Source organism: Podarcis liolepis, assembly GCF_965112155.1.
Source record: "Podarcis liolepis genome assembly, chromosome: 10".
NCBI classification, from domain to species: Eukaryota; Metazoa; Chordata; class Lepidosauria; order Squamata; family Lacertidae; genus Podarcis; species Podarcis liolepis.
In genome coordinates, this window is record NC_139562.1 from 70,802,420 (window position 1) to 70,808,846 (window position 6,427).

At 48.7% G+C, this 6,427-nt stretch overlaps 1 protein-coding gene across 2 annotated transcripts in view; it reads right to left on the reverse strand.

Annotated features, from left to right (window-relative positions):
* The window catches only part of SEMA3C (semaphorin 3C), a 132,086-nt gene extending 126,064 nt beyond the window's left edge, over positions 1-6,022 (reverse strand). Inside the window, exon 1 of one of the 2 annotated variants that reach the window (XR_014516740.1) lies at positions 5,621-5,983. The gene's annotated coding sequence lies outside the window, so the exon portion shown is untranslated. Of the gene's footprint in view, positions 1-5,620 lie in introns of both variants that reach the window. The other variant, XM_083464058.1, reaches the window with a different exon arrangement.
* Between the last annotated feature and the right edge of the window lie 405 nt (positions 6,023-6,427).

Genomic DNA, 6,427 nt, shown 5'->3' on the forward strand with positions numbered 1-6,427 from the left:
AGAGCCATGGCTACTATAATCCATAATACAGATTATGCACATTGCTAGGGAACATGCAAAATGTACATGCAGACTATACATGTTCATTGGGCGATGTGCAAAACACCCTGTTGACTGGGCAGAATCTCCTATAGATACTGTCAGGTTTTACATAGTCTCCAGCAGCTTTGATATCTACTTTCTAAACAATTATTTTACACAGTGTAGAGAAGCTACTTTGATTGAACATTATCTATTAGCCATGTACATTTTAAAAAAGAAATACAGAGCATCATTTTCACTCAATAAATAGACCATTACAGCCTATATATAAAACAAGGGTGCTAGTTCCTGAGGGCCCAGCCCTTTTGGGGCCCCAAAATATTTTGGGTGTGGGGTTCCAAAAAGCACTGAGGCAAAGCCAAGCATGGAGTGGCTCCAGTAGTTGTCTCCTTCTCCTTCTCCTCTTGCCGCAGGAGGGAAAGAGGGTCAAAGCAGGCTGCCATCAGTGGCGGTGCCAGGAGGAGGCGGAGGAGCTGCCAGCCTTTGAAGCTTCACGGCCGCCACGTTCAGCTCCGCCCCCAGCTCCTGCCAATGTCCTAATGTCACACGCACAACACTGCCCCACCCCAGTCACCCTCATAAACTGGCACCTCTGATATAAAATATTGCATATAGCCAGGAATGTGTGGTGGTGAATAGATTTACTCATCCATGGAGTTACTCTTTTGTTTGTGGGTTTTAAAACTCAAAAACTGTAAGCGAAGCAACAAACGGACTGAAGTCATAGTGACTGCATATTAGGCTGAAGAGCAAGAAGGAAATAACTTACAGCCCTAAGAAACTGACAGAATAGATGCCACTTTGAATTCGTCACACTGGCAGCTAGCCCATTCATTTGGGCTAGTTCACCACATCAATCAGGGGGACTTTCTTTGTCACCGACAACCAGTACAGGGCATGATTAAACCAGCCTCTACGTGGTCACTGTATAACATGCACTGCCCTCAATGCCATGTCAGTGAAGCAGATCACATCCCCTGCAGATAGTACTATGAAATGGGTTTCTACGTATTTGGAGAAAAAGAGATGATGGCATAGAGAGAGACTTGGGAGCCTTAGAGCTGAAGTTTTGCTCATCCACAATGCTTGATGGGTGTCAGTATGTCAATCACCACCTCTCAACCTGATGTGCTCCACCAGTTTGTTACCAAGGAAACCCTCAAGTACACCACTCCTGAATGCGAATGCTTTTAGGACTGATATGGAAAAGGAACAGTTTTGGGCCAAGATTTTAATCACCTCTTAGAAGGGCCCTCAGCCATTTTTTCCACAGGAGCAGCTGAATAACTGCCTACCATGGTTGCCTATTGAAAGAAGGGCAGAATTGCCTGAACTGTGAACGGGCTTTATGATGCTATCAGGTAGCCAACTTCCAACAGGCTGCATTCTGACTCCATGGTGCCATGCTGTTATCAGACTACCTACTTGCTCCCCAACTGGTTGGGATTCCATAACTAGGAAGAAATTGTGCAGGTTTAAACAGAAAAACGATGTTGAAGATGTGCTGCAAAAGCCAAAAAAATGCTGAGGAATTTCAAGGGATGCTATAGTCCCCTTAAAACTGAGAATTTAACACCAAACATGTTTGCATGTGAAGCTCTGGGAATGTTCTGGAGGACTTGCAATGCATGGGACATTGTAGAACATGTGAATATGAAAAAGAGCCGTGCTGGAACTGGCCAGTGGTCTGTCTCGTGTCTTGATCTCCGGCGGGCTAGGGACAAAGGTGAGAGCTGTTTCCTAGTTCTGCTGGATCTCTCAGTGGCCTTTGACACCATCGACCATAACATCCTTCTGGACCATCTAGAGGGGCTGGGAGCTGGGGGTACTGTCATACAGTGGTTCTGCTCCTTCCTCCTGGGCCGTGTCCAGAAAGTGGTGGTGGGGGATGAGTGTTCAGACCCCTGGGCTCTCACTTGTGGGGTGCCTCAGGGTTCTGTCCTCTCCCCCATGCTTTTTAACATCTATATGAAGCCGCTGGGAGAGATCATCAGGGGGTTTGGGCTGGGTGTTCATCAGTATGCAGGTGACACCCAGCTCTACCTCTCCTTTAAATCAGAACCAGTGAAGGCGGTGAAGGTCCTGTGTGAGTGCCTGGAGGCGGTTGGAGGATGGATGGCGGCTAACAGATTGAGGTTGAATCCTGACAAGACAGAAGTACTGTTTTTGGGGGACAGGGAGCGGGTTGGTGTGGGGGATTCCCTGGTCTTGAATGGGGTAACTGTGCCCCTGAAGGACCAGGTGCGCAGCCTGGGAGTCATTTTGGACTCACAGCTGTCCATGGAGGCGCAGGTTAACTCTGTGTCCAGGGCAGCTGTCTACCAGCTCCACCTGGTACGCAGGCTAAGACCCTACCTGCCCGTGAACTGTCTCGCCAGAGTGGTGCATGCTCTAGTTATCTCACGCTTGGACTACTGCAACCTTTGAAGGTGACCCAGAAACTGCAATTAATCCAGAATGCGGCAGCTAGACTGCTGACTGGGAGTGGCCGCCGGGACCACATAACACCAGTTCTGAGAGATCTGCATTGGCTCCCAGTACGTTTCCGAGCACAATTCAAAGTGTTGGTGCTGACCTTTAAAGCCCTAAACGGCCTCGGTCCTGTATACCTGAAGGAGCGTCTCCACCCCCATCGTTCAGCCCGGACACTGAGATCCAGTGCCAAGGGCCTTTTGGTGGTTCCCTCATTGCGAGAAGTGAGGCTACAGGGAACCAGACAGAGGGCCTTCTCGGTAGTGGCGCCCGCCCTGTGGAACACCCTCCCATCAGATGTCAATGAGATAAATAATTACCTGACATTCAGAAGACATCTTAAGGCAGCCCTGTTCAGGGAAGTTTTTAATATGTAACGCTGTACTGTTTTTAACACTGATTGGGAGCCGCCCAGAGTGGCTGGGGAAACTCAGCCAGATGGGCGGGGTATAAATAATAAATTATTATTATTATTATTATTATTATTATTATTATTATTATTATTATTATGCCTGCCGCTTCTCACAGTGACCACCAATTAGTGCATCCTCCTGGACGTACATGCAGGACCTGTGCAGCTCTTGCTCATTTCAAGAGGGCTTGAGCAAGAGTACTTTTTAGAATAAGGGCAGAATTGATCTCCATTTCACTCACCACATTTCCCTTTGTAATTCACATGTATAATTCAGGCATTGTACACATAAGACCAATGTGTGAGCAGGAATTGGGGCCACACGGAGTAGCCACTCTCCTAGCGTTGCACTTCGTTGTTTAAACCTGGGCAATTTCTTCCCCAACCAACTGGGGAGCAAGTACCTAGAAACTTAACAAGGGAGTCAGCCCTTTGCTCCTGAAATCAATTTGACTTTGGCAAAAATTACTTGGGGAACAATCCCATTGATTTCAGTAGCGTGGTTGCAGAATGAGCTGTTTAAGTGCCCTAAGGTTCGCTCCCTTTGCTGCACAGTATTAACTTCCCACTGCAGCATGCGGGAGCCGAAAGCACTCTGCACCTGCCCCTTAACACTGTGAACATTATACTCCCCAGAGTGTTGACAGCAAGCCATAAGCTTTTTATCCTCATATTACATGGATCATTCACAGCCTCCGAGTTCTACTGGGGCAAACTCAAGGAGATATATTCCCCCCCCCTCCGTGCACATTTAGACTTCACCGTCCTTGAAGGGAGAGAACACCTGCTTCAAAAGAACCACAGCAAATCCTTTCGCACAGCGTGGCCAAGGAGGGTGGACTGATGTGACCATGGCCAGTGCATGAGCCAGAGCAACAATTTAGGCTGCAGTCTTAATCGCCACACTTAGCAGCGAGTGGGTTGGGGAGTGCGGGGGGCTGAAGCGAAAGGCTCATAATCCCACTTTCAGCCAGCAAATCGCCGTGCGCCCTCCATCATTTGAAGGGAGCGACAGGCTGCATCAAAGTGACCTGGAGAGAAATGACGCCTGACACAACCATTTCCAATTGGCAGTGACTGATGGGGACTCCCAGCGGCCCTTGGACCTGCCCACTCAGTTAGAGTGGGATTTCTGTATTCCCTCACAAAGATGGCACACCCTCAAAATAGCCCTGTTCGTTTCCTCTCATTTTATACCTGGGGTTCAGCAAAAGCATCCATTTGGAGCGCAGGTCAAGTTTCTCACCTTACTTTCAAATAACGTTATCAGAAAAATGCACAAATATCACAAGGAAGAAAAAAAAACGTCTCAGTGCCAGTATTGACACGTTTTCCACAAAAAAGGGTTCAGTTTCATCGTCATCATCCCCCCCCCCCCCCGCAAAGTACTTCTGGCATATCCACTAGCTGATAGCATATCCTTCACTATCATCTTTTTGTCTTTTCTTTCTTTGGCAAGGGAAGAAAATGCTATTAAGTCCCATTAAGATTGCTTTGTTCGACCCAAACAAATGGCCAATTACGCTGGACTTGCAAGTTTAATAGAAGCAACAGGATTAGTATTCCACAGTTGTCAAATGTATTCCTTTTCATATATTAAGGGAGGAGAGTGATGGAGTTATGCAATGCGCATTCCAATTATATTGGAAAGAAACAGTCACAACAAGTGCTCTTTCCAATTTATGTATTCTAATTTAATTTAGGATGTGTATGACCAAATTTTACTTGTTATTTTCTATTTCAGCTTTGCTTTGCTATGCTCCACTGACGATCCCTTACGAAACCAATTTTTTAAACAAACAAATAATGTGGGCAAGACTGCAATATCAGGCACAAGTTAAAACCAAATGGGGCTTACTTCTGAGTAAATATGGATAGCATCAGCCTGGAGGCTGCAGTATTATAGGCATTCACTTTGGGAAAAAACATATTTAAAGCACAGTGAGATTTACTCCTGAGTAAATATGCAAAGCACCAGTCTGCACGTGACACTGCTATGTTATTACAGCATTGTGTGCCATGTGAATTTGAGGGCGGAAACAGAATTTTTGAAATAGCCTCTTTTAAAAATTCCATTCTTTCACAGAAAACCATATCGTTTTAATTCACAAAAAGAAGCATCGCTTTTGAGCTGGTAGCCCAAGTGAGAACTTGATCTTCCCCAAAACCAAGGCAGTAAAATATTCGCATGTGTCTTAATAACGCCCGATCTCTCCCGGCAAGCAGGGAGATCCTTGCAGAAGCAGAACGCCCAAGAAAAGCGAGAGCCTTCCTGATCCCAATGCTCATTGCTCCTTAGTTAGCAGACCAGGAGGAGGAAGGGACCTAAGGCGCTGAAGTTCAGGCACTGCTCTCTCTGGGGAAGCGGAGGGGGAAACAGCAACCTTTTGCCTGCTGCTTTTGGAAAGCGTTTTCCAGCTTCTCTGGGAAGGCAGGTGTCAGGCGCTCGCGCCGGCACTAAGCGGGGGGAGAATTAGTCTGTGGAAGGAAGATAAAAATATTCACCCATTCAGCGGCTGTGAGAAGTGTGTGGGCGTACATGCACACAAATATATTGACACATACACGACGCACACATTTTCTACGCAAACACAATATTGGCGTCCACTAAGAGTTTTTAAAAAATCCCAATAATCAGTCATCAGTTTCCTCATCCATTTGCCAGGCTGAAAGGGAACTTTCGAGTGTACTCACCGACCACTGAAGGACTGAGTCCCGAAGGGGCGCGGAGGTGCCCAGCGGTTCCGGTTCGGGGGAGCGAAAGAAGACTTTTTACAATCCCAGGGCTCTGAAACCACTTTTCCCTTTCCTGGGCTGCGCTAAGTCGAGTCCCAGCTCGTGTCTTGAGAGAGAGAGGCGCGACTGGAGGAGGAGTCGGCGCCGGATCCTGGCAGGTCCGCGGAGCTTCTTGCGCGCAGAGCCCCGCGCCGGAATGGGCAGGAGCGGCGGCGGCGCGGCGCGCTGGAGCCTGCGCTTCCCCCGCCCAGGACCCGCCTCACTCGCCCCGGCGCTGCCCACGAGCCTTTGCATACAGCCCCGGCGGAGCAAATCGGCGGGGCGCCTCGGAAAGAAACGCCCGAAGCCCCACCTACGAGGAAGGAGCCCCGGCGAGAAGGAAGGAGCAGGGAGCGCGCGAGTCCAGGGCGCCTTGGCCGGCGGGCAGGTAAAAGCGCCGCCCTCGCCTTGCGCCAATGGCAGAGTGGGAAGGAAGCACAGGAGCCCTCCCAAGAAAACGTTTGAGGGGGCCGGGACCCCACCAAGTTGAGGAGCGCTCCCATACACTGCATCACGTGAAAGATGACCTGGGCCCCCACAACATTTTACTCAAGTTGGCACCCCTGGAAGGAACCCCAAGGGTCATCTAGACCAACCCCCCCCCAATGCAGGAATCTCAGCTCAAGCATCCAAGGCAGATGCTTAAAAACCTCCAAGGAAGGAGAGTCCACAACCTCCTGAAGGAGTCTCTTCCACTGTCTTACTATCAGAAAGTTCTTTCTGGTG